At 42.6% G+C, this 26,112-nt stretch overlaps 5 non-coding genes across 5 annotated transcripts; 1 reads left to right on the top strand and 4 right to left on the bottom strand.

Moving 5' to 3' along the window:
* Nucleotides 1–6,346: 6,346 nt before the first annotated feature.
* LOC138243890 (U7 small nuclear RNA) lies at nt 6,347–6,404 on the bottom strand. The gene has a single exon (XR_011192508.1). It is a non-coding gene; the product is annotated as a U7 small nuclear RNA (small nuclear RNA).
* A 946-nt stretch (nt 6,405–7,350) lies between these two features.
* Nucleotides 7,351–7,408, bottom strand: LOC138243829 (U7 small nuclear RNA). Its single transcript, XR_011192447.1, has one exon. It is a non-coding gene; the product is annotated as a U7 small nuclear RNA (small nuclear RNA).
* Nucleotides 7,409–19,020: 11,612 nt separating this feature from the next.
* On the top strand, nt 19,021–19,094 carry trnat-agu (transfer RNA threonine (anticodon AGU)). Its single transcript has one exon. It is a non-coding gene; the product is annotated as a tRNA-Thr (tRNA).
* A 1,012-nt stretch (nt 19,095–20,106) lies between these two features.
* Nucleotides 20,107–20,188, bottom strand: trnal-aag (transfer RNA leucine (anticodon AAG)). Its single transcript has one exon. It is a non-coding gene; the product is annotated as a tRNA-Leu (tRNA).
* Nucleotides 20,189–25,728: 5,540 nt separating this feature from the next.
* On the bottom strand, nt 25,729–25,822 carry trnai-uau (transfer RNA isoleucine (anticodon UAU)). The gene is made up of 2 exons: nt 25,785–25,822; nt 25,729–25,764 (listed from the first exon to the last, which is right to left on the bottom strand). It is a non-coding gene; the product is annotated as a tRNA-Ile (tRNA).
* Between the last annotated feature and the right edge of the window lie 290 nt (nt 25,823–26,112).

Here is a 26,112-nt window from a genome sequence, read left to right as displayed (position 1 = left end):
TCATGTATTAAGAGGAGATTGCCTTAACCACTAGGCCACCTCCATACACACTTCAGCCCCCTCCGGACATGAGTTGCCTCTTTCCCCATACTCAAGGGTAATTTTCCTCTTCCACCTACAATTTCAACATTTACCTTGTGAGATGTCAAACCACAGAGCCTGTGCTGCGCTTCAGTGTTAGCTGTAGTGGACACCCCATTGAACATAAAAAGCATATTGAACTCCTTGGACATAAGCCATTTCTCGTCACTTTTCTCAGCGAGCAGGCTCAGCGCACACTGAATACAGGTGTCTCAGAGCAATTGAGATGTGTCCAAGTGGCTGTAAAAGGGATATTTGATGCCAGTGCCGTGGCTTAGTTCTCCGACAGCAGGCGTAGCGGCGCGCCGGTTGGAGTATTCTCGGTCGCATTTAATGGGAACGTCATGGCAGCGTCAGCTCAAACCACCAAATGGAGACAGGCGTGCCGACAAGCTGACCCTGCTGATGCGGGATTAACACTAGGATGCGAGAATGCTGTGGCTTAGTTGGTTAAAGTGCCTGCCTAGTAAACAGGAGATCCTGGGGTTGAGTCCCAGTGGTGCCTGTCTTGCCACACAGTTTATCATTATGGACAGCAACATGCTTCTACATTAAATTTAATGGAAGTGTTCATTTAATTTTTGGAGCAACTTGTTTTTAAAAAAATCCATACAAATTGCGAAAGATAAAATACTCATCTGTTTTGTCAGTGCAGAGGAATTACTGCCAGCTGGCAAGGAAACAAAAATGATTTTTTTGTCTTTAGTCAAAAACCTGTGAATGTAGAAAAAAGGTGATGTGCGTTAGTTTCTATGGCACAGTCAGTCAGCATATCCTTCAGTTAAACATAACGTTGGTAAATCAAAAGTCCCCAGAGACGCATTTCAAATTAATCTGACCTCAACACCATCTCCCCTAAATATGATGGGGTTTCTTTGGATGTCTTTAAGCATCCTGATAGTTGCAGAGATTTCAAACTTTTGGCTAACTACAAGAAGTTAATAGTTGAGTGCCTAAGTCAATATCACCGGGAATGTGACTATGTAAACTTAAATAATATTCAAAATATTGCAATTTTGTTGTAGTTTAAAAAGATATTTTAGCTGGGGATCCTCAAATGATGAGGGTAGAAAAGAGAACTATTCGACACCATCAGGAGTGCTTAACGTGTGATAAAAGTGTTTTTTAATCACAAAGTGAAAATAGTGAATTTGTCTTTCACTTAGGCGTTCATCAAAAGCTCATTAAACAATGAAAGAGAGGCTCGTGTTCCGAATTCTCTTCTTGTCTCATTGTCTTGCTTTGATTTTTAAAATGTACACTGTTGGCTATTCACTCTTCCTAACACGATTAAAGAGCCGAGTTTAGTTCAGAGGTAAAGCATCTCATGCATCGTATGAAGCTCTGTTTTCTATCACCGGTGTCTGCACTCTGGATTTCTTTTTAAGCGCGATATCTTTTCTGTGATTTCTTTCGTTTGAATTCCCTCATGTGTGAATTTCAGCGCGACACATAAACTCGTTTGTCTGTTTTTAAGAGATGCAATTTTTAAAACAGACAAAATGAAAGACTGTTTAACTAAATACACATAGAAAACATGCACCTTATTGAGAAAATTTGGACTGGGGCGATTTATTATTGTAGTGGTGCAAGCTCACAGTGGTGCACTTGAGGAATGCGGTACAAGGGCCAGTGGTGCACTGGATAACGCATCTGATTATGGATCAGGAGACTGTAGGATCGTAATGCTCTTAAACCCAATACCATAACCGTAGTGTGTTCATTCCGACACAACCTTTCTATCGACTGAATAAGCCTCCTGTTCCATCTCCATCTTCTTCCCACACATTCCGGCTATTTCAGCACCGTTATTGTTGGACTGCAGTCACAGATACGTAAGGGACACTATTCCGAAGAACCGTCTTAAATAAATAACGTTGCAAAAGGTAACAATAAGGGTTTCTTAATGTAACCTTACATTTGGCCGTACAATACAATTTTCTGTACCCTCAAATAAAAAAAAAATCTTACTGCTTTCTCCTGAGAAACACAAGTGTAGTGTCAAATCACAATAAATAATACAACAAATATACTAAATTAACACCCAGATATGACAACACACAGCTATGACAGAACACATTGAAGACTTAAAAGCCCTTTAAATTTTTATTTCCTTAATTTCCATTCTCTTCCCTCCCCAGGATAACTGAAAACTAACTATAATAAAGACTGTATATGCATTACTTGTAATACAGCTACTAATAAAGATATACATGGAACTTAATTATTAATAAATAACATTTGTATTACTAAAGATGTGTTATGATAACATTCATTGTGAATATTTGTGGTGTCTGGAAAGCAATTTTAGTTAAATATAATAATAATTTTCAAGCAAGTGGTGCATAAGCTTGTTAATTAATGAGTACATTATTTCCATTACATTCAAGACAGTTCTAATGTGATCAATTGTTCTGCTTAGTCCGCTACTGAGTTGCTTAAAACCTATGAAGAGGTGGTTTAAGCTAGACTCCTAATGCAGTAACATCTAATGGGCAGCAGCTGTTATTTTAGGTTTGTTGCAATTGAGAACAGGTTTAGTACAGAGCTGCTGACAAATTTCAGTGGAGTTTATTGTATATAAGTTTATTGCAATTGACCCATTGTAGCTACCAATAAGCAGCAAGGAAAAACAAACTTCACTTGTGCCTTTTAAAAAAAGGGAAACAGAGTAGTAGTTTATGTGGTAATTTCAGGTGCAATGTAAGAACTAAAGTTAACTACTCCCATAGTAATGCGTGGGGTCCTATCAATAGAAAATAAAATGTTGTAACCCGAAAACACAACAAACACAAAACGAGAAGTCTTCCAGGAACCTAGGTAAATCCCTGTAGTAGTCTAACAACTATGAAAAAAAAACAACCAAACGCAACAACTTCAAAAGAAAAAGAAAACAAAACATTAAAAACAAATCTGGGGAACAACAAAAACACAGAATCTAATGCGAGAGCTTTTTCAAGTCTTCAGTGCTCCTCTCGTCTCAGTATACCTCTCTCATATATTTGTTTACAGGTCAGCTGGAGGTACACAGCTGATGGTAATTTAAGTAGTCACAAATTATAGTACATTATATACAATATTGTAATCAACATATGGCTAATCATCAACTACTACTAGATCTTCACAAATCAACCAATCAGACATACCCATTACACATTTTCACATATTAACTGCACTTTTCTACAGTATTTGCTCAGTCATAGAATACAAAGTGACCATATTTCAAAGTTCAAAAGTTGTAGTAACTTTTTAGAACATGGAGCTTTTTGTAAAACACTTTATTTTGGCATTAAAAGATCAGCAAGATTATACATTATAAACTAAAAAAAGAAAGTATGCCAGAGGTGGATCCTATTAATCAGATGTAAGCTGTCATATAATGACCTATCTGTAACCTAGAATACTAGTAGTGAATATTTTCCACACCACAGAGAGAATATAATATCATACCAGTAGGTTTTGATTGTCCATGTTGTCAAAGACTTGCTTGTGTGTACAGGACTCTTCCATTGTGCTCAGCCTCTTGATGTGGAATTGGGAGTCCACCTGTTCTGTACACTTTCCCACACGCCTCAGTTCATCTCTGATCTCTATCAGGAGACCCAATACCCAAAACTCTGAAATCATTCACATTTTGTATCAGCATTTGAAAGGAATTAGGTCAGGATTTTCTTACACTATTGTTACATTAGCATAACTGTAGTGTTGTTAATGTGCTACATGCAATTTATAATCCTAAAATTGTTAAATTTCCACATTTGTAGTTGATGTTGTATGATCTTCACCTTCACAATATTTTGATGTGCCATTTATTGCTTATTAACGTACTATTTTTAATCAAAATAATATTAAGTAAGACCTGTATGTATTTAAATAGTATTATTATTATTTAGGAACAAGTAATAGGTTTATTCCATGCTGAAAAAAAGAAGAAAGAGAACACAACGTTTCGGCCGTGGAGCCTTCTTCAGGTGTGAGAGAGACAGGGCAGTAGGCAAAGGTATGGCGAAGAGATCTAGAAAAAGATTTGGAGGAAGGCATAGTGGGTCGCAGCAGCTGTAGGCGGTAGTAGTTCAGGTGGGTAGCTGCGTCAGCATGCGTAGGCTGCAAAGCTGTCTTTGTTGTTTGCCATTTAGGTTAAATACTGTCACGTTTTTCTCAGCTATCCTCTTTTGATGAGTAAGTATAAATAATAATGCTGTCTGCATTAGCCACCCACTGTTCCAGCATGAGTGCACAAAGAGGAGTGGTAGAGTGTTACTGAGATGTCATTCAGAAGGGAAGTGATCCAGCTTAGCTCTCTGAGGTCTGGTAGATACATTTTCCATATGAGTAATGTAGGATCAACTTCTTCAGGCTGGAGGAAGGGCTCGCATTTCGGCAGCAGTAACTGACTGAGAAGTGACTCCAAGGACCTGGTCTTATCAGGTTGCTTTGGCACGTTTGTCAGTTCTGCTGAAATGGCCTGTCTATAGGGATATTTAGGAAGGAGAGGAATGACTATCTGAAAGGTGCCATGATCTTCTGGCTGTTTGGCGTAATCATGAATGACACGGTAAATGCGTGTTCTTGCAATAAGAGAAACAAGATCCATAAAACACTGGCAGAAGTACAAAACTTGAGCGGATAAAAAGACACCTGTTTCTGCCTGATTTCAAACAGGGGATCTTGCGCATGTGTGATGAATGTGATTGTTACGTCCCAGTATGTGGTCTGTGTGTGTTTTTTTTTTGTTATGTTCCACACTGCTGACCTTTGATTGTTCTCCCTTCCCCATTGGCCCACCATTACAGCACTGTTCCGTATGACATCATCATCAATCAGCCTCTCAGCCAATCAGACTGCACCTTATTCAGCATATAACATGGAGGTTTTCAGGAAGGAGAAGCCTTTCGTTTGACTTTGGTCCTGCTTCGTTTTTGCTTCGCTTCATTTTGTTTTGGTTATCGCTTCGCTTCTGATTTTGTTTCGGCTTTGTTGGTTTGTTTTGCTTTGTGTGTGTATTTTCGTATAACTTCGGCTTTCTTGTGTTGTTGGTTTCTGTTAGTTTCTTTATACTTTCGTTTGTTTGTGTTATCCTTGTTTTGCCATTACCTTGCCCTAATGTGTTATATGTTCAACCTTTGTGTTCTATTGTACACTGTTCCTGTTGATTACTCTCTTCCCTTATTTGTATTCCTGGTTCACTTGTGTTTTTGTGTGAACTTTTGTGTATAGTTTAGTTTAGGTTGTTGGGTACATTCTACGCACTATGTTGATTTTGTATTACTAACACTAGTTTAGTACGGGTGAGTGCCATTTGTCTTGTATGGTTTTGGGTAGTCAGTGGAGGTTGGCTAGGGTGTTGAAGATACCAAAGACCGTGTGTTTCGGGTTTTCTGTAGTCAGATTAGCTTTCCCTCACTTTCCTAGCCAGCTCCATTTTGTTTGTTATTTTCTTTTCTTTGGCACCACACTAGTTCCTTACCCTGTGTGATATTGTGTCCTACCAGTCACTTATTCAACTTAAAATCATCACCTTTGCACCAACCCTTGTTATTACGCTTCCTAGTCCCTCACCAGAACCCACCTGCTTCCAAAAATTATCCTAAATGTTACACCCCTTTACCCATAGACACTTGGGGTTGTAACAGTGATAATCACAATATTACAGAAATGACAGCAGCATTGAACGTGGCGAGACGTAGAACATTGTTAATTCTCTTCAAATACTCACAGTCTTCTGCTGTATTAATTTACTGTGCTCATCAGGCAGTAACAAACCTGTTACCTACACACTGTTTCTAGAGTTGGATAGGTGACTCCACATTCTACAGCTCTCTAGCAATAGAGGAAGTCAGACTACAGAAATGGAGAAAATCTCCTCTTCAGAATGTGGAAATATATTCCTGAGAGAAGTCCTTTCTCGAAGTTCAACACTCCCTGCAAGTCACCCATTCCCACCTTGCGCAGTGTAGTGGTTACCACATTCTCTTATCACAGCAAAGGGTTTCTGTTTGAAAGCGGGCGAAAACAAGTGATCACTTTTCTCACAATTGTCACTGCTGACGTTGCTTTATGGGTCTATTTTCTATACTGTGCTGATCAATTGGAAACTAAAGGGTGAAAAAGACACGTTCCCACACCTAAGGTTGAACCCAAGTAACCACAGTCAAATACCAGGAATACTACAGAAGCACACAGCTATATCAAGATATCCAAATGCAAGATCCTATTTATATTGTTTGAGAAATATTAATACAGATGTTTGTTTTTCACCAAAACACTAGGCTTTCTGACTTCAGAAAACCGTCTAAACAAATACTAAAAGAGCAAAAATTCCACTTCCTGAAGGAAACAAAAACACATGTACCTTACCAAACTTTGAGTACAGGCGATTCAGGGTGATAATACAAGACCATTTAAAATTAAACAAATAAAACCTGTCAACAGGCAATCCTAACTACTAATAAAAAACTGAAGTGGCAATACACAGTAGGTGATATTTGGGTGTAAATTAAATCCATGCAAGAAGAGAGTTTAGTGTTATTCTTCCAAATCTGATATGCAAATGAGAGATCTGGCTCAGCCAATCACAAAGCTGCCATGGTCTGGAATGGAGCTGCTCTCCTCTTCTTGTTATTGTTAAAAAATGTAAACAAATGACCTGGAATTTAAACACAACCATTAGATTGTAGTTTGACAGATAAGCTTGTGAACCTTCTCATAAGATATGAAGGACAAGGACTAAAAGAACAATAAACCCTGTAAAGAAAGTTTACTGAAGCTGACATATCCTGCCTAACACAAGATTTCAAGAATGTAAGAGCATTTCAAATTGAACACAAAACGTGTAAAATGGCTTTCAAACTAACCTGCTCATAAAGAAGATGTAGAAGAATGTGGTTGTAACGTTCAGTGCATATAAGAAAGAGACCACATGGTTTTGTTTCAAATGTTGTATGCAAATATGATATCTGGCTAACCAATCAGAAAGTACTTTGCTTATCCAGCATCCTATCAAACAACATTTGCAGATTTACACACAGTAGTTCATTTAACAGTTTCAGAAATATACATGAACAAACGCAACTGTTTGTTAGGTTTTACATCTTGAAATTAAAGGCACAAGAAAATTCTGTGCAGGTGGCCAGAGGAAAGAGCTTCACTAAAAGTCAGCTGACAACAGCAGTGTTCTTCAAACTATCATACAAGATCTTTTTATTCATAAAAGTCCCAATTAAATTGTTTGAAAATTATTGTTAAACACATCTATTTTTTTACCAGAAAACAGGCTTTCTGACTTCAGAAAGCCTTCTAGACAAATACTAAAAGAGCAAAAAATCCAGTTGGTGAAAAAAAACAAAAACACATATACCCTACCAAACCTCGAGTACAGGCCATTCAGCGTGATAATACAAAACAATTTAAAATTAAACAAATAAAAGCTGTCAACTGGTAATTACAGCTACTCATAAAAAAAATGAAGTGGCAATACACAGTAGGTGACTCTTGAGTGTAAATTAAATCCACTAAATTTAGTGTTATATTTCCAAATCTGATATGCAAATTAGAGATCTGTGCCAGCCAATCACAAAGCTCCCATGGTCTGGAATAGCGCTGCTCCCCTCTTCTAGTTATTCACACTGGTGTTAGGTTGCATATTAGCACACCATCTAATTCAGTTGTTTCAGAAAAAAAAGTAAACAAATAAACTGGATTTATTTGTTGGAGCTTCACCAGTCTGTTTTTCCACCAAATAAATTGGCTTTCTGACTTCAGAAAAACCTTCCATTTATTTTTTAAGAACTATTTTAATTTCACAAACAAATACAAAGAATCACAAAATAGGAAACTTTAATAAATATACTGAAGTGGAAATCTAATAAGTAAATTGATTCTTAAAAATGTAGAGAAATATATTGGTGCTTTTAGATAATATATTTCAAGGATGTAACTGCTGTGCTACAGAATTTTAGAAAACAGTTCGTCAACAAAGTACACTGTTTAGGTTAGTTTAGAAGACAATGTACCAAAACAATATATGCTGTCTGGGTCATTAGAATTAGCTGAAAGTAACTGATAAGCTTTGAATAACAAATCTAGTTTTTCTTCTCTCGCTCTATGATGTAATCTGTTTTCTCTTAGAGAAAGGGGAAGTTTTAGAAGGGTCCAAGTGCTGAACTTTTTTACAGCGCAACGTCTTATAAAAACCCTGTACTGCTTGTAACAAATTGAGTCTCTGGTTGCACTTTGCGAAGTGGCAGCAGGGCTCCCAATATTGCAATATTGAAATAAAGATCTTACTCAGGTGAGAACTCTCTTTTGTGGCTTCCTTGATAGTTATATTTCCATGACAATACCCAAAACAATATATATGAAACCATCTCTTTAGGTTATAGTGCTCTAATAATGGACAGGGCCAGGCTACCTGCTCCCTTGACTGGAACCTCAATGCCTTTGAACACCCCCATGTTCCTCAACCTCCTGTTTTTATTCCGTCAGCACCTCTGAACTCAGTTCCATGAAGGACTATAGAATACTGGCTTAGCCAGGTGCGAATGTCCTCCATCTTTGCAAACTCTGAGAACAAAACAACATGCACAGTTGAATGTGGATCTTCCCATGGGCCTGAACTATCACTCTTTTTGACTCAAACAACTCCACACATTGTTCAAAGCAAGGGGAGGTAGCAGTAACAACTTCAAACGTTTTCTCCACATTCTACAGATCTCTAGAAATAGAGGAGGTCAGGCTGCAAAAGTGGGGGAATGGAAAAAATCTCCTCTCCAGAATGTGGAAATATTTTCCTGGATTGAGTCCTTTTCTCTGCAAGTCACTCCTCCCCACCTTGTGCAGTGTAGTGATTTTCACGTTCTCTTAACACACTGAAGGGTTTCAGTTCGAAAGCAGGAGGAAACAAGCGATCTCTTTTATCAAAAGTTTAGCTCTCCTGACAGTGCTTAACGGGGCTCTTTTCTACACTGAGCTGCTTATTTGGAAAACATAAGGGAAGAGAAAAGTTTCCCTTATTGGGAGTTTAACCCAGGCCACCTGGGTGAAAATCCAGAATCCTAACCACTAGACCATACAGGAGCACACAGCCTCACAAACAATGTGTAATTTCTGTCTTTATAGCGCACTTGTTCCATAGCTAGCTGGCACTCAGAGTACTGCAAGATCTATTTACTGAGAATTAGTTGAAGTATAACGTCAGGACTATAACCCCAGCTTTCAGGGGGACTGCAACCTTAACACAGAGCCTTAGACCACTCAGAAAAGGTTTGTTGGCTTTTATAAGTAATTACATGTGTGAAATCTATGTCTCTCAGGCCTGTGAGACTACATCACAGAAGTGCAAACTTGGAGGATGGGCTTAGTAGATAGGGCAACAATTGCGACACGCGCCAAGCCTCTTATGTCCACTGCACATGCAGACTTTGAAAGGGGTCTCAGATTTTATGGGTACTCAATTCTATACGACACTGGCAAGACGGAGTAAAGGAGCAGACCCTTTAAGAGACAAAAACAACACATTGTTACAGCCAATGTTAATTAAAAGGGCAGCACAGCGTTGGAACTACTGTCACGGATGTTATAAGGGCATACCGTGGAATGGCCAGGAGAGCAAAATAGGCCCTATGTGTAGTGGCAAAACGGGTGTTAGCCCGTTTAGGAGGTCAGATGATGTCGGGTAGAAACTTAAGTCTTCAGGTCGCGGAGGAGATGGCCTGGTGCTAGGCAGGTCTGAAGACATATGAACCCTCAATACTGAATGAGGAGGAAAGGGTGACCCGGAAATATATAGCCCCAGACAAAGACAAACCAGAAGGACAAGCAAAGCACAGGGAAACTAGGACAGGACAGAGTGGGAGCGCCCTCTAGCTGTAGAGGGTGTGACAACTATTAGTTTTGAGTGATTGAAATCCATTTTCAATGGTGCTTTTCCTGCTCATAACATTACCAGTGAGAAAGAGGATTGTGAAACCCCCATTGCTTAAACAGCGAGTGTGTTGGTGGTTATAGTAAGAAGTTTCCATAAAATGAAGCATTATATTTTTGTAATACGTTTAGTGCCTATAAAAACTATTCACCCCCCTTGGCCTTTTCACATTTTATTGTGTTACAGTATGGAACCATGATGTATTTAACTGAGAATTGTTGCACTCATCAACACAAAGTGCTCTATAATATCAAAGTGAAAAAATTCCAGACATTTTACTAAGTCATCAAAATAAAAAACACTAACCCTAACACTCAATACCCAGTTTATAAGGTGAAAAATTATGCTTGAAGCACAGCAAAGTTCTAAAACCAGCATTTCAAAAGCACCCAGAAACATAAAATGTCCAGTTCTCAAAAGTAAAATCTTTAGCTTTGAAAGATTGTTATCCATGTTTTCATTTTTTCTTTTTTTACATAACGTGCTTTCGAGAAATAAACCGCCTATTACAATGAAGGCAGCATTAGCAAATGTGCATCTAGCTTTGTTAAATAAAATCAGGACGTTTACCTGTCTCAAATTGATCACTCTTTGCAGGCACACTACGGAAACCCAGGGATGTGAGCTGGGAGAATTGACTCTTACAAAGAGTGTTGACCTAAGAGAAAAGGACTCCTCCTCTCAGTAATACATTTCCACATGTTGAAGAGTCGATTTTCCCCATTGCTTTCCCATATTTTTTGGTGTGGTTATTGATCACTGCCAGTTATCTGCCAAGTCACAGTGAAACTGTTACAGTGAAAAGATTAATACTATTTATTTTATTGGAATACATGTGTAATGTCTCATTCTTACAAGCAATTTTTAAGGAAACACTAGTGTAAATTATAGTGTAAATAGACAGGAGCTATTATAATGTTAAATACTAGTTGTGATAGGTGAAGCTGCATCCAAGTGCTTGGTATGAATAGGTTATCTACGGAGTCTATGACTTATCTACTCAGATGAGGAGCTAGATCAGTCCTTTTTTTCTTAATTTGAGTCACCATCAAGATGTAACATGGTCAAAGATGAACAGGAAACTTAATTAATGAGAACACCTGTATCACCCAAAATTGAATTCATAACCCTGAGATAAAGAGTTCCATGCTCTACTGACTGAGCCAATCAGGCACTGGTTAAAGTGCCAATCTAGTCCCTGCTGACGTCAATTTGAAAAGGTATACTTGCTGGCTTTTAATCCTGTTTGGACCGGAGTCTAGTGAAGCACATTGTGTTCTTCATTGATTACTTAAAGCAGAGCAAATGTCAGTGTAGCGGCGAGGCTTATTAATAAGAAAGAATTAAGTTCATCTCTGTTCATCTCTGTGGTGCAGCCACAGAGAAACTATTCATGCAGGCTGATTTAAGGTTTCCTTTGATAAGGGACAGCTCCCAAAGAGGGATGCACTTAGCTAAGCCTGGCTATCATGATCAATGGTCATCCATTGGTGCCTATCTGTCTAGGGAGTGCCAGTTGGACATCTGGACTGCATTCCTAAGTGTCAGGAGTAAGTGACTCATATCTCACCTTGATCAACCAATCAGGGACTGGTAGGGCCAAATAACCCACGTGGGACTCTGATGCCCATGGAACTTTCAGCCAATCAATGAGCTGAAGTTCCTCTAGGTAAAAACAGGCAACACAGAGATTCAGGGAGATTCAGTAAGATTCAGTGGGATTCAGTAGAATTCTGTGGACTATTCTAAAGGGAATTCCAGGGCAGGACAGCCCAGGAGCAGAAGGCTCCCAAGGGCAGGACATTCTCGCAGCGCGCCTCCTGACCATCCTGAGAATCAGCCCGGACCACCACGGAACGGCCAGTGTGTCCGAGTGCCAGAACTTTCCTTTGTTCTAAGAGTCTAGAGCGGAGGTTGCCAGAGAGTAACCAGAGGATCCACCCGAGGTTAGCACCAGCAGCAGACCTCGTGAACAGGTCAGAACTGTGGAGAGCTGAATCACTATTCAGAACTAGCTCTTCATCAGGAACGAACCGGTCCTCTTCCTGACTTGCTGGGACCCACAGTCATCTTTTCTCCTGTGCGCAAACTTTGCTAGTTAAAGCCAACACTAACTAGCCGGTCAGTGAGCATCAGCAGCGCACCGTCGCAAGCCACACAGCACAGCCTGGCACGAGCCAGAGAGCGCGGATTGGACAGCAACAGCCTGCAACTGTTTCTTTGTGCCCGCAGGAGATCTGAATCCCCAGAGATTGGATGAGTATTCAACTTCACTGCATTACTGCTCGAGAATTCAATTGTTATCCCAACCAGTTGATATCAATTTAATTCCTAAGAGTTATGTACTTGTTTTGAGTATCTAATGTAGAAGTTATAACCAAGTTCATTTATGAAACGGTCTAAATGAATGATATACTGATATAATGAATATAATGATATACTGAACGTATGTCCTCTTGATATATGTAACTCTTCGTAACTGACTGAATATATACCTTTTGTATTCTGATAACCCTCTCAATAAGAACTGTTAGGTTTACATGCATATTCTATGTATTACTAAATGTATCCTCGTGTATTAGTACCTGTGTGTGTGCGTTGTTTGAGTTATATCGCATGGTTGGATTCTAAAGCCATCAAAAGAATCATTTTGTGATTTACTGCTACAATTAATAATTGTCCCAGTAAATGCCCAAACCCTACAGAACTGGTGCCTTCAAAGAGCACACTACATTTTTATTGGCGTCCCTGGGTGGGCTATGGCAAGAATGAAATGAGTCAACCAAGCGAAATAATTCACATAAAACGCCGCGGGTTTCATACACGACAATACAGTGTGCTGAAAGCCGAAAGGAAAAAAGTTCCCCTTGTTCTTTAAGCAGTGCTTGATTGTTTTGTGATCTTTTGCGATCTACCGGGTTGATTGAATACTTGATCTTGTGGTTTTCTGTGGTAAAACTGTGATTTCGTACTTAAAAGTAATACTCTTAAGTTTAACGATGGTTGCTAAAAGTCTGAATTCGAGTCGCTATTAAGCACTCTCTCTAGCAGCGACAGGTCTGACCACGATCTCTGCCATATCTCCGTCAGCGGAGAAGCTAGGAGAATAAACCTCCATTCTCTGAGAGAGCTAGCGAAGGACATAGAGAGATTTGACCCCACAGTGTCAGAGAATAATATCGAGAGGTATATTCAAGACCTCAGGTATACCCTGCAGTACCTACCAAACGCCACAGAACAGGAGAAAGTGTTTCTGGTCAGGAAAACTACCAGCAGAGCTGTACATGAGTGGATGGCTAGGCAGATGAAAGAAGTCTGTAATGATTTTGAGGAGCTGTGTCATGCACTTATCGAAGAATACAGTGCGTTTATTGACCCAACTGCTGCGATAGCCACCGCCCTTAACATTAAGCACGAGAGAGCAGAGTCCCCTTGCGAATATTACGAGAGACATAGACGAACTTATTTTGCAGGGCGAAATGAGGGTTGCGAAGAGAACACACATTTCAAGGGTTTATTCATTGCGAATCTCCACCCATCAATCAGAAAGATGATCTTAATGCATACAGATGCACAGACCATGAAAATGACTGATATTAAGAGATTCGTGCAGAAAGCCTGGGAGTATGATGTCCAAAGTCGCTCTAAGCAAAAAGCTGCTAAAGCAACTGTGTTCGCTGTCAGAGCCAGCAGGTTTAATTCCCTCCTGCTCGAAGGAGCACAGGCTCCTGAGCTGGCTAAGCCCCGTTCCAAAGCAGGCACACAGGACCGCACCCAGCGTTCTAAGTGTCATGAGAACACCGGGGGAGGGAAAGGGTTAGATAAAGCTCCCTCCCTCAGTCTATCTGATTGAGCGGAAGGGTTCCTGCCTGGATGAGGTCAGCCACTCCCCAGCGAGTGCTGACTCCACCCCTGAAATCACAGAGCAGGCAGTAAAACACAGAGGAAAAGCAAGAAGCTTTTACCTCAAGGCTGCCATGGGAGATGTCTTACACAGTGAGACACTGATTGACACTGAGGTTGAAAGGTGTTTGATGTCACACAGCAAACTCAAACGGGTTGAAAAAGAAAAGGGCATGCGACTCAGAGAGGAACCTTTGGTGGATCACCAGAAAGGCAAAGTGTGGAAATAGGTCAAGGCTCCTAAGCCTTCTGTACAGAAGGAAAGGGGGGCCAAGAGGCAGACTGTGCTCACACAGTGCCCACCGAACATAGAAGCCAATGCGGAGATTCCTTCTGTTCCCTCTGGACAAGAAATACAAATATTTTCTTGTTCCCCAGATATACAGGGAAGTCATGTCCCGGCTGAGGTCACAACAGCCTCCCTGCCACAGGAGCAGTGCTCCGAGCAGCCGCCTGATCCACCAGGTAAAGCACACCCCTTTTACATCCCTAAAGAGGAGCAGATCTCCCCACCTGGCGATGAAAAGGAGCTTTCCCTCTGCACCCTGGCACCCAAGAGGGGTCAGAACCACCACCTCGCAGTGGTGGAAGGGATCTTGATGGCAGGAGAGCAGGTTGGTGATGTAGCCCTCGCCTTTAGCCCTGAGAGGTCCTCTATCAGTGAGGATCTGCTTGAGCAGCTGTCACAGGGCCACCACCAGGTGCCCCTGGTGCAATATTCACAGGTTAGACAGGAGGTCCAGCTGGACGCTGAGACTACTGCGCTGTGGACACACCTGATCCCAGATGCCGATTTCCTCTGCTGTGACCCAGGGAACCTGCAGCCAGGTAACATTATTTCTCACAACTACCAGGTAGTGAGTGAGACTGACCTGATTGTTCCTGCCTTGACAGCAGGGTTTCCAACACACCCAGTCCCCAGGAAGGGACAGGGAATGAAAGCCGAGCTGGTTTTCTTACAGCCACCAGCCCAGTCTGTCAGTCTGAGTCTGACCAACAGTGGTTCACCCAGACTGGAGCTGGATGGTCAAGCCACCCGCCTGCCAGTGCAGGACATCGCAAAGAGGGGTGTCAGAATCCCCGCCCTCACTGACATGGGCCTGGTGGGTGATAGCGAGTTCGAAGACAGTGAACTAGCTATCCCAGTGCTGGGGCAGCTCCCTAAACCCCTAGCGAGGGAAGGGGGGAGCGAGCAGGTGTCCTACACCCACGCCCAGCGAACGATTGTAAACATACCGATAGAGGGATTCCTCAATCAGGAGGTGTGCAGGGTGGACCTGAACAGTGAGTATGGGATAACAATCCCAGATCACTCAGGTGCTCCAGATGACCACTCAGCCAAGGGTCAGGCATGCTCCACCGCTGCACCACCCCCTGCAGGGTTCCTAGAGCACAGGCATGAACAAATTGAAAAAGCAGATGCCCTGGAAAAGGAGGAGCAGCATCAGCAGCTGCGTCAGATCTCCCCAGATTTCCAGGATGTTGGTGCCCAAGATGCCACATGGCATACTGAGAAAGACACCATGTACATGCTGCGCCAGCTTAGAAAGGCAACAATCACTCAGAAGGAGATGACTGGGATCAGCCACCTGAAAAGACTTTTGGGAGGACTGATTGCTGCCACCACTGTTGCACGTTTGCTTTTTCTGGTAGGTTTGTGTGCTACTGGCACTCTCACCCTGACTGCCCCAAGAAGGCAGGTGTCAGAGATGCCAGAGGGTAGTGACAGACTGTATCGACAGCAGCAAAGGCTGGAAAGCTTAGGGAAAACCCTACAGGCAACTTTCTATGCAACAGGGTTAAACCTTATCCCCCAACCAGTGGACATGATTGCCAGTGTTATACAATGGGTTTATGCTTGTGTGCAACATGCCAGAATGTTGACACAAGACCTGTTATGGGGGCTTAGTGCCACTGTAGCCAGTCTAACCATGGCACAAATCCCAACCCACTTGATTCTACTCTTCTCAGTAGAGGAGTATGTGACATTAACCCCATCGCTCATAGCTCACCCAGAAGGCAATCCAAGATTTAATTTGGTTCCAAATCTTGAGATGGGTATGGCTACCAAAGCTATCCATTGGCTGTGTCTAAACGATTCACCAATGAAGGGTGTAAAACTACTAACGAGCAGAGGGAGGTTAATGAACCCCATGAAGTGCAGGTGGGAAGTAAATGGCTGGTCAGCACACCACATTTAACTGACACTATGACTTGTGACAGGCATGATACAGCTACTGCAATGCAGCTACCTAATCAAACAGTTTTCCTGCAAGTTCCCGAGGAGGCCATAGTACAGCTTGAACTTAACACTGTACGGTCTGTAACCAGACAATATAAGACCAAACTTGAGGTCGTGGATGCCTTCAGGTGCCACACTATTGAATTGGATAGAAATTCAAGAAACTGTAAGCCCTGAAGAGATTGCTTTAATTGAACAAACCTCCAAACCACCCTAGCAGATATCCAACACAGGTGTTGTGGTTTATCGGGGGGCTGGGAACAGGAACTGGTGTTATTGTAACACTACTGCCGGGTAGCTGGATCATGACTGACAGTGTACTCTGACTGTTGTACTCTTACATCAAGATATACTCTGGGTAGCACGAATGACTCAAAGGTAGAATGTCAAAAGAAAGGAAGTGACTTCTCCCCAAATATCTACTACAGAGGTATCAGATACTGACAGTGAACTTCCTGATGTGTAATTCCTAGACTGAGATGATGTCTCCTACCTTGTTTATACGTACTCCAGATGTTATTCATCCTGTTTGTTCCCAATGCTGGTTCCTGTATGAATTCTCGAGGAGTAATGTGGACATTTAAGGTTAATGTTCTAATGGCAAGGGACATCACTTAACTCTGTTTTGTTTTGAAGGCAACAACGCCTCAGGACCTCGTGACCTTCAAAAAGGGGGGATATGTAGCGGCAATGCTTGTTAATAAGACAGAATTAAGTGTTGCTGTGCTTTCCCAAATGAGGCCCCATCTCTCTCTTCATCTCTGTGGTGCACCACAGAGAAGCTTTTCATGCAGGCTGATTTAAAGATGTTTTCTCTTGATAAGGGACAGCTCCCAAAGGGGGATGCACTTAGCTAAGCCTGGCTATCATGATCAATGGTCATCCATTGGTGCCTATCTGTCTAGGGAGTGCCAGATGGACATCTGGACTGCATTCCTAAGTGTCAGGAGTAAGTGACTCATATCTCACCTTAATCAACCAATCAGGGACTGGTAGGGCCGAGTAACCCACGTGGGACTCTGATGCCCATGGAACTTTCAGCTAATCAATGAGCTGAAGTTCCTCCAGGTAAAAACAGGCAACACAGAGGGCCTGGTGGAATTCTGTGGACTTTTCTAAAGGGAATTCAAAGGAGAATTCCAGGGCAGGACGGCCCAGGAGCAGAAGGCTCCCAAGGGCAGGACATTCTCGCAGCGTTCCTCCTGACCATCCTGAGACTCAACCCGGAATACCACGGAACAGCCAGTGTGTTCGAGTGCCAGAACTTTCCTTTGTTCTAAGAGTCGAGAGCGGAGGTTGCCAGAGAGTAACCAGAGGATCCACCCGAGGTTAACACCAGCAGCAGGCCTCGTGAACAGGTCAGAACTGTGGAGAGCTGAATCACTATTCAGAACTAGCTCTTCATCAGGAACGAACCGGTCCTCTTCCTGACTTGCTGGGACCCACAGTCATCTTTTCTCCTGTGCGCAAACTTTGCTAGTTAAAGCCAACACTAACTAGCCGGTCAGTGAGCATCAGCAGCGCACCGTCGCAAGCCGCACAGCACAGCCTGGCACCGAGCCAGAGAGCACTGATTGGACAGCAACAGCCTGAAACTGTTTCTTTGTGCCCGCAGGAGATCTGAATCCCCAGAGATTGGATGAGTATTCAACTTCACTGCATTACTGCTCGAGAATTCAATTGTTATCCCAACCAGTTGATATCAATTTAATTCCTAAGAGTTATGTACTTGTTTTGAGTATCTAATGTAGAAGTTATAACCAAGTTCAATTAAGAAACGGTCTAAATGATTGATATACTGAATGTATGTCCTCTTGATATATGTAACTCTTTGTAACTGACTGAATATATACCTTTTGTATTCTGATAACCCTCTCGATAAGATCTGTTTATATGCATATTCTATGTATTAATAAATGTATCCTCGTGTATTAGTACTTGTGTTTGTGCGTTGTTTGAGTTATATCGCATGGTTGGATTGTAAAGCCATCAAAAGAATCAATTTTGTGATTTACTGCTACAATTAATAATTGTCCAAGTAAATGCCCAAACCCTACAGAAGCATGCAAGAAAATGTGATCATTACCTATGGAATTTCCCGCCAGCGTGGAGCTTGAATTCACAACCTTGAGACTCAGTGTTCAAGAGTCACAGAAGAGGTCAGCCTGGTCTTCAGTTTGCCAACGGTAAGCTCCGGCAGTGCTCCTCTGTAAAGCAGATTGTTCGGATCGGTTATGTGGGACGGCACTTCGATACTAAGATTGTTTGCAGCACACGCATGGTTTCCCCCTTCACGCACAAAACATAGACGAAGGAAACTCTCTTGTCTTGGGCTGCTGACTCCCGGATTTAAAGCGCTCTGGGTGCCAGCTAAGTCTCTAACAAGCACACTATAAAGACAGGAATTACACTTTGCTCACGTCACGCATGGAATGGCGAGGCTACTTGATCCAATATTATCTAGTTTCACCTCATATGGTGCCGATTCCTGGTTTTCATTTAAGAAAGAGCACTGCAAACACCGTAAACAGTGCAAAACGTGTGATGAAAGAAGTCTTTTCCCCCCTTTGTCTAAAGCAGAACACAGCGGAGTCATGCCGAGGGTTGTGAGATCAAGATTTCAGTGGAGCACTGTCGTCTACGTCTTTAGCTACATGAGTTGGACATCCTCTTGTACACGGAAAGCAGATTGAGATCCTCTGACATGAAAAGTGCCAGATAAAAGCCATTTCTCATCCTTTCTCTTAGTGGTGGAGCTATCGCATGTAAATGAGGCAACTTGCAAGGCGAGCAGGCTCGGTGCACACCGAACGCAGATGTCTCAGAGCAGTTGAGACGTGTCCAAGTGGCTGTCAAAGGACAGCACTTTGCTGGCGCCGTGGCTTAATTGGCTAAAGCGCCTGTCTAGTAAACAGGAGATCCTGGGTCCGATTCCCAGCGGTGCCTTTCTACCTGTCTTACTGTACAGAATTTATCCTTATGGGCAAATCCCATGCCTTTTAATTCAGGTGAATGCAAGTGTTCGTTTCCTTTCTGGAACAACTTGTTTTGAAAGAAATCTATACAGCTTGCGAAAGATGAAACACAAATCTTGCTTATCAGTGAAGAAGAGGTGCTCCCAGCAGGCCAGCTAATACCAGCAAGTTTTTTTTTCACCCTGACCCAGAGAATGGAGAAAAGCGAGGCGCCTGTGGCTCTGCAGTGTAATCAGTTCGCGAGTTCGGCGGTTAGCTGAAAGAGTGGTAAATGGAGCTCGCCCCAGCCCGTCCTTATTCTTTTAAAGAGGATAAAAAATTAACTTCGCCGCCATTACTACCAGCTTTAAAAGACTGCCATGGGCACGGAAAAAAACACACTACAGATGACTTTTCTGGAACCGAAGCAGAGATTCCTTTACGAACCAACTGATAAAGCTCAGCCAGTGAATACTGTTAACAGAATGTGAAAGCACGATCAACTTTGTAACTGCAACCACAGGAAAAACAGCAAGAAGCAGACTCCATTCCCCATTTAGATCTGTCGTGCGAGGCATGCTTTTTGCACGCATGAAGTAAATCCCACGATCGCTTTTGAACTTGGACAAAGTACTTCCAAAGGAGCGCTATGCGCAAAGATTTAACAAGCTCAACCCCCGCCGACGGTTTGGTGTGAAGAAGCAGAACATTCAAGTTTCACAGACAGAAGCAGCACGCCAGCACAGCCAACATTAAAACGGAGGGCACACTACGATTTGCATTGACACAAAAGTGATCTGGGCAGACGTCGTTCCCTCCATAACGCAAAAAGTGGCAAAGCGCTTTTGGGTTGAGAGGACGCAAGAAGGTTTTTGTTTTGTGCCTTGATGTCAAGCTGAGAAAGTATCTTTAAACACTTTGCTTAGTTTCTCGAGAGACTGCCAAAAAGCAGTTCCCTCCCTTTTGTCTGAAGCCAGCTGAAAGGGCATCTCAACAGGAGCACCTGGCAGCGGTGGGATTCAAACCCACGCCCCCAAAGAGACTGGAGCCTTAATCCAGCGCCTTAGACCGCTCGGTCACGCTACCCGCTGTGTGCTGTCTCTTTGTCTCATTACTTGCCCAGAGGAAGCCGGGTGGGTTTTGCTCTTGTCGCCCGATTTAGTGGCGTTATGACCGTGGAACCGACTGCACCTGCTTTTTCTGAGATGCTTCCCCTCTCATGGCGAGATCTCGACTTCTTTAACACCTCTGGATAAAGATCTTCTGTGGAGCAGGTTTCAGACCTCTGCGTACAGCACCCTTGATGTCATTTTATTTTTACAGCAGCCGCATCCAGAAAGTTGTGTCTTTTACGTTTTATTTGAACAACAAAACTACATACAACACAAACAAGAGCACATATAACATATCAAGAAAATCGTCAGGGGCACATGCTATAATACAATTACACTTTATGAAAAACGATTACACAAGGTAAATAAAGATAAGGTCCGCACAGCTTGTTCTTACATTTCGAAAGAGTCCGTAAATACCCCTTTACGTCTATTTTGAACTGTTCAAACGTAGGACTCTTCCCAGACCATTTCACTTTATACCACATTCCTAAACGAGGATGCTTCTCCTGTTTTAGAACTATTTTGGGCGGTATGGCTTATACAGCACACCCACAGTATTCTAATGGTGGACTGCAGATCTGTGCTATAGTTCAGTCGAATTCAAAGGATCCAGCAATCGTTGCCAACGATAAGCTCCGGCAGTGCTCCTCTGTAAAGCAGACTGTTCGGATCGGTTATGTGGGACGGCACTTCGATACTAAGATCATTTGCAGTGCACTCAAAAAACATAGATGAAGAAGGTGTCACAGTAAGGTGAACCCTATGGGCGAGGGATGTTCCTGCCTCGTGTACGACTATACCACCTAGCAATACAAACGGGGTGCTAGGGCCCCTCTACATTACCACAGGTTCTGTTTATCTCCTAGAATCACCAATGCACACATAGACCAGCGACAAGCATTTGTATTGTATAAGTGCCCTTTTTATTTTCCAACTACATTCACATGCACTATCACCCAAAAACACAACGAAAACAGAATTCACAGCAGCAAAAGGTCCTTCCCAGGGTCATAATGAATACAGAGGGGCAGCAGTCTTTCCTGTAAAATATTAAAGAGAGGTCACTCGAACGTCTCTACTTAGTACCTGTAGTCTCTGATGGCCCACTTTGAGGAGAGGGGTATCACCCAGTCCTATTTTCCCAGTCTCTGTTCAGGTTACAATAGAAATCCTCTGCGACTGTATTACATTCCTCTCAGTTTGAATCGGCTAGCTGTGCCAGTTTCCTTGTTCCTCACCTTCAGGTGTTAAAAGTCTGTACAGTACCTCTGTTTCAATGCCAATGTCTCTCGTTGTCGTCAGTTACTGAACCAGTAGATCCTTGCCTCCAGGTATTAGAAGTCTCTGCAGAGTTCCTCCGGGGTCTTGCACTCTGCAGCTTCCCTTGTGCTGCCTGTGTCGTCTCCAGGATCCAGTGGGAATCGGGAGCCCCCTCTGTTCTGTCTCAGGTCTTTTTATCCCTCTCCTTAGCCAATCCCTTTCAGGGGGGTTTCCACTGTCCCTGTCAGAATCAGGTCTGCCCAGTATTTTTCCAGGAGGAAGCTTGTGTTGTTTGAGGGGTGTGGGAGTGCTGAGCTAGGTGTCATGGAACCTTATCAGTTCACCCCTTGGTCTGGCTAAAACTGGCTCAGCGACTCCTCACACCTCCAAGTCTCGATACCTAATTGCTCCCTGAACGACTTGGGTTTGACTGTTTTTACTGACTGTTCCTGTATTAATTGGGACAACTGCAGTCACCCCCTTGAGTGAGAGGCAACATTGACACCATCCTGGAATTCAACATAACCTAATCAATCACAGCCTGTTACTGCCTCAATGACCCACACCCTGTAACACAAATCAACATAACCCAATCAATCCCAGCCCGTGACTGCCTCAATGACCCACATCCTGCGACACAAGCTTCACCTGGAGCACAATGGCTGTGTTTTCAGCTACGGAAACTTCCTGTTGACAAGTCGGTGTTTGTGTTGCTTTTTCTGCTCAATGGAGCTGTATTAATGCAGGCACACGTGCTTCCACGGCAAGTTATTTTATTAGTGCTCACAAACCAACACACCGCAGACACCTCTGATACTGTCACTGCTTGTGGACCCCGTGTTCCTGCCGTCAGCCTACTATACCATGTTCATGCACATCTAGAAATATTACTGCTGTAGTACAGGAGCGAAAGACGAAACGAAAGCACACCCAGTTTAAAAAGGCACATTTGTCAACTACTGAACTTCACAAGGATGGGATTCACACCCACATGTGCAGAGCACAATGGATTAGTAGTCCATCACCTTACCACTCCACCACCTCATCCCAGAAGTTAGCCTCCTGACATGAGTTAGTACTCAAGATGGTCGTCTTTCCTCTACTCAAGGATCATTTTCCTCTTCCACCTGCGATTTCACCATTTTCCTTGAAGATGTCAAACATAAAAAGCATATTGAGCTCCTTGGACTTGAAATTACCAGATAAAAGCCATTTCTCATCACTTGCTCAGCGAGCAGGCTCAGCACACACAGAACGCAGGTATCTCAGAGCGGTGTGTCTAAGAGGCTGTAAAAGGATAGTGCTCTGTTGGTGCTGTGGCTTAGCTGGTTAATGTGCATGTCTAGTAAATAAGTTTCTGGGTTGAAATCACCACAGTGCTTTTCTCCTCTCTTGCCATGCAGAGTTGGTCGTTGTGGACAGCAACAGGTGTCTGCCTTAACTTTAATGGAAGTGTTCATTTCTGGAACAACTTTTTTAAAAACAAATTCCACACATATTGCGATAGATAAAATACTAATCTTCCCTGTCAGTGCAGAATAATTAGTGCCAGCTGGCATGAAAACGACAAAAAATTTTTTTTTGTCTTTAGCGTAAAACCTGTGAATGTAGAAGAAAAGATGACGAGTGTCAATTTTTATGGCACCGTGAGCTTGTCCTTCAGTCAAACACGTAGGTAATTCAAACACACCCAGAGATGCACTTTGAATTAGCTTTGACCTAAATACTATCTACTCCAGATGTGATTGGGCCTCTTTCCACATCCTGATATATGCAGAGAACACAAGCTTTTGGCACGAGTGAATATAAATGTAAACATAAATACTATTCAATATATCGGAATTTTGTTGTATTTAAAAAATATTTTAGCTGGGGATCCTCAAATCAGGAGTGTAGAAAAGAACACCGTTAAACACCGGGAGTGCAGAACGTGATAAAAGTGTTCTTTAAACAAAAAGTGAAAATAGTGAATTTGTCTTTCACTTAGACGTTCATTGAATGCTCAGTAAACGATAAAGCAGAGGCTCGTTTTGTGAATTCTCCTCGCATCAGATTGTCTTGCTTCGACCTTTAAATTGTACACTGTGTAGACCCTTCACTCTCCCTAACTCAATTAAAGAGCTGCAGGCAAAAGTGCCTGTCAGTTTAGTTCAGTGGTAGAGCACTTGCATCTCGTGTATAAGGCTTTGTTTTCTACTGCCACTCTGGATTTCTTTTTAAATGCAACATCTTATCTGTGATTGTCTTTCATGTGACGTCCCCCGTGTGTGAATTTCAGCATGACACATAAAATCGTTTGAGATGCTATTTTTAAAACAGACCAAACGAAAGACCTAGTAGCTAAATACAAGTAGAAAACACGTGAATCTAATTGAGAAAATTTGGACTGGAGCGATGTATAGTATTGTAATGGTTGGGGGTTCAGGCGGGCACCCTTGCCATTGCCACTTAAGTCAGCCCCCCACCGTCGGGGACTCAAACCTGCGACTGCCACCATAGCTCAACAGGGACCCAGCCGCTTGAGCTTAAGGACGGTCTCCCTTTAGTTCAACAGGCTGGGTCCCTGTTGAGTGATGCCAGAGGTCTGGGTTTGAGTCCCTGACGGTGGGGGACTGACCTGATGTGGCAGTGGCGAGGATGCCCATGTGAACCCTGGAGCGTTACATTGGTGTCAGCAGTGGGATGGGATAGCCCTTTGCTGAGGTTGGTGAGTTAAGCGGGGGAGAGTGTAACGCATACGGCCACCATTGAGTGTGTAAGAGCCGGCTTACCAGAGCGGTGATGTCACTGCCCTTCCCTGTAATAGCAGGGCCACAGCCGCAGGACTGAAGGGAGATTGCTCTTTAGCTCAACAGGCTAGGTCCCTGTTGAGTGATGCAGGAGGCCTGGGTTTGAGTTCCTGGTGGTGGGGGGCTGTTGTGAACACCGGAGTGCTACAGTATTACTAATGACAGCACAAAGCTTACAGTGGTGGCTTTAGGGTATCAGAGCCAGTGGTGCAATGGATAATGTGTTTGACTTTGGCTCAGAAGATTGCAGGTTTGACTCCTCCCTGGCTCGTTAAGCTTTTAAACTACACTTCTCAGCGTACACAACCCTTCTATCGACTGGATGAGTCTCCCGTTACGTCTCCAATTCTTTCCGCACATTCTGCTTGTTTCACCACCGTTACTGTTGGACCACAGCCACAGAATCGAGGAGAGATACGGTTCCGATAAACTGTCTTAAATAATCATGTTGAAAAAGGTGACAAAGTTTATTTTTCTTTAACATAACCTTACATTTGCCTGTTCAGTTCAAGTTATTTTCTGTACCTGCAAATTCCTCAATTTTTCTGCTGTCTCCTGAGACAGACATGTGTCAAATCACAATAAGTAATACAATCTATTCAGTTAACACCCAGATGTAACAGAACACATTTAAGACTTACACCCCCTTTAAATATGTATTTCCTTCATTTCAGTTTTCTTACCTCCCCAGGATACCTGAAAGTTCACTATCCCATATTAAGGACTGTACATGCATTACCGGTAATACAGCTACTAATAAAGATATACATTAATCTTAATTATTAATAAATTACACTTTATTAATAAAGACATGTATTCATCAAATTCATTGTGAATAGTTGTGGTGTCTAGAAAACAATTTTAGCTACAGTAAATATTTCAAGCAAGTGGTGCGTATGTTCGTTACTTTGTGACTATATTATTTCCACTACATTCAGAACAGTTCAAATGCGATCGACTGTTCCTCTACTGAACTACATAAACCCTGTGAAGAGGTGGTTTAAGTTAGTCTCCTACATCGGTAACATCTAATGGGCAGCATATGTTATTTTAGGTTTGTTGCAATTGAGAACAGGTTTAGTATGGAGCTGCTGACAAATTTCAGCAGCCACGTTCGTTGCAATGACCCGTTGTAGGGTCATTGCCAATCAGCTGCAAGAAAAAAAAAACATCATTTGTGCCTTTATTTAAAAAAAAGAAAAACAGAGTAGTAGTTAGTAGTGACCTGCGTCAGCTGCAAAGGAAAAAGTATAGGTTTATTCCATGCTGAAAGGAGAAGGAAACACAACGTGGACCCTTCTTCGGGTGTGACGTGGAATAAACCTTTACCTGTTCCTTTGATGTTAATTTAGACTGGATCTCCAGCAAACACCTAACAAGCTACAATCCCGTTAGATAAGGTGTTAAGGACGACAGTATCTAAAGTGGACGGTTGCTTTCGGTAGCTAAGGACAGGCCACACTGCTCCAGGTGAGGCTCGAACTCACAACCTCGGCATGACTCCGCTGTGCACTGCTGTATAAGTACCGCGCGCTGACCGATTGCGCCACTGGAGCCACGTAGATTGCTTTCCCTTCACACACTGACGTTGCACAAACACAGGGTGAAAACGATTTCGGCATGTTTTCCGTCTCTCCGTGGGAGAAAGGGACAGTAAAAGAGCGAGGAAACTACAAGGGAAGAAAATGAAAAAATAGTGCTCACTGCCGAAGAGGGAGGAGAGAGATGGTCAGACACGTAAATCAGCCCGGCGGATTTACACTACAAATTTGTCATTTGTAGTGACATTTATGAGTCTTCATGTGTCTGAAACTGTCCATTTTTTATTTTTGTTTCACAAATCCAG

The sequence above is a fragment of the Lepisosteus oculatus genome, chromosome 14 (genome assembly GCF_040954835.1).
Source record: "Lepisosteus oculatus isolate fLepOcu1 chromosome 14, fLepOcu1.hap2, whole genome shotgun sequence".
NCBI classification, from domain to species: Eukaryota; Metazoa; Chordata; class Actinopteri; order Semionotiformes; family Lepisosteidae; genus Lepisosteus; species Lepisosteus oculatus.
Note: the sequence above shows the minus strand (reverse complement) of the source record. Positions and strands in the feature narration are given on the sequence as shown.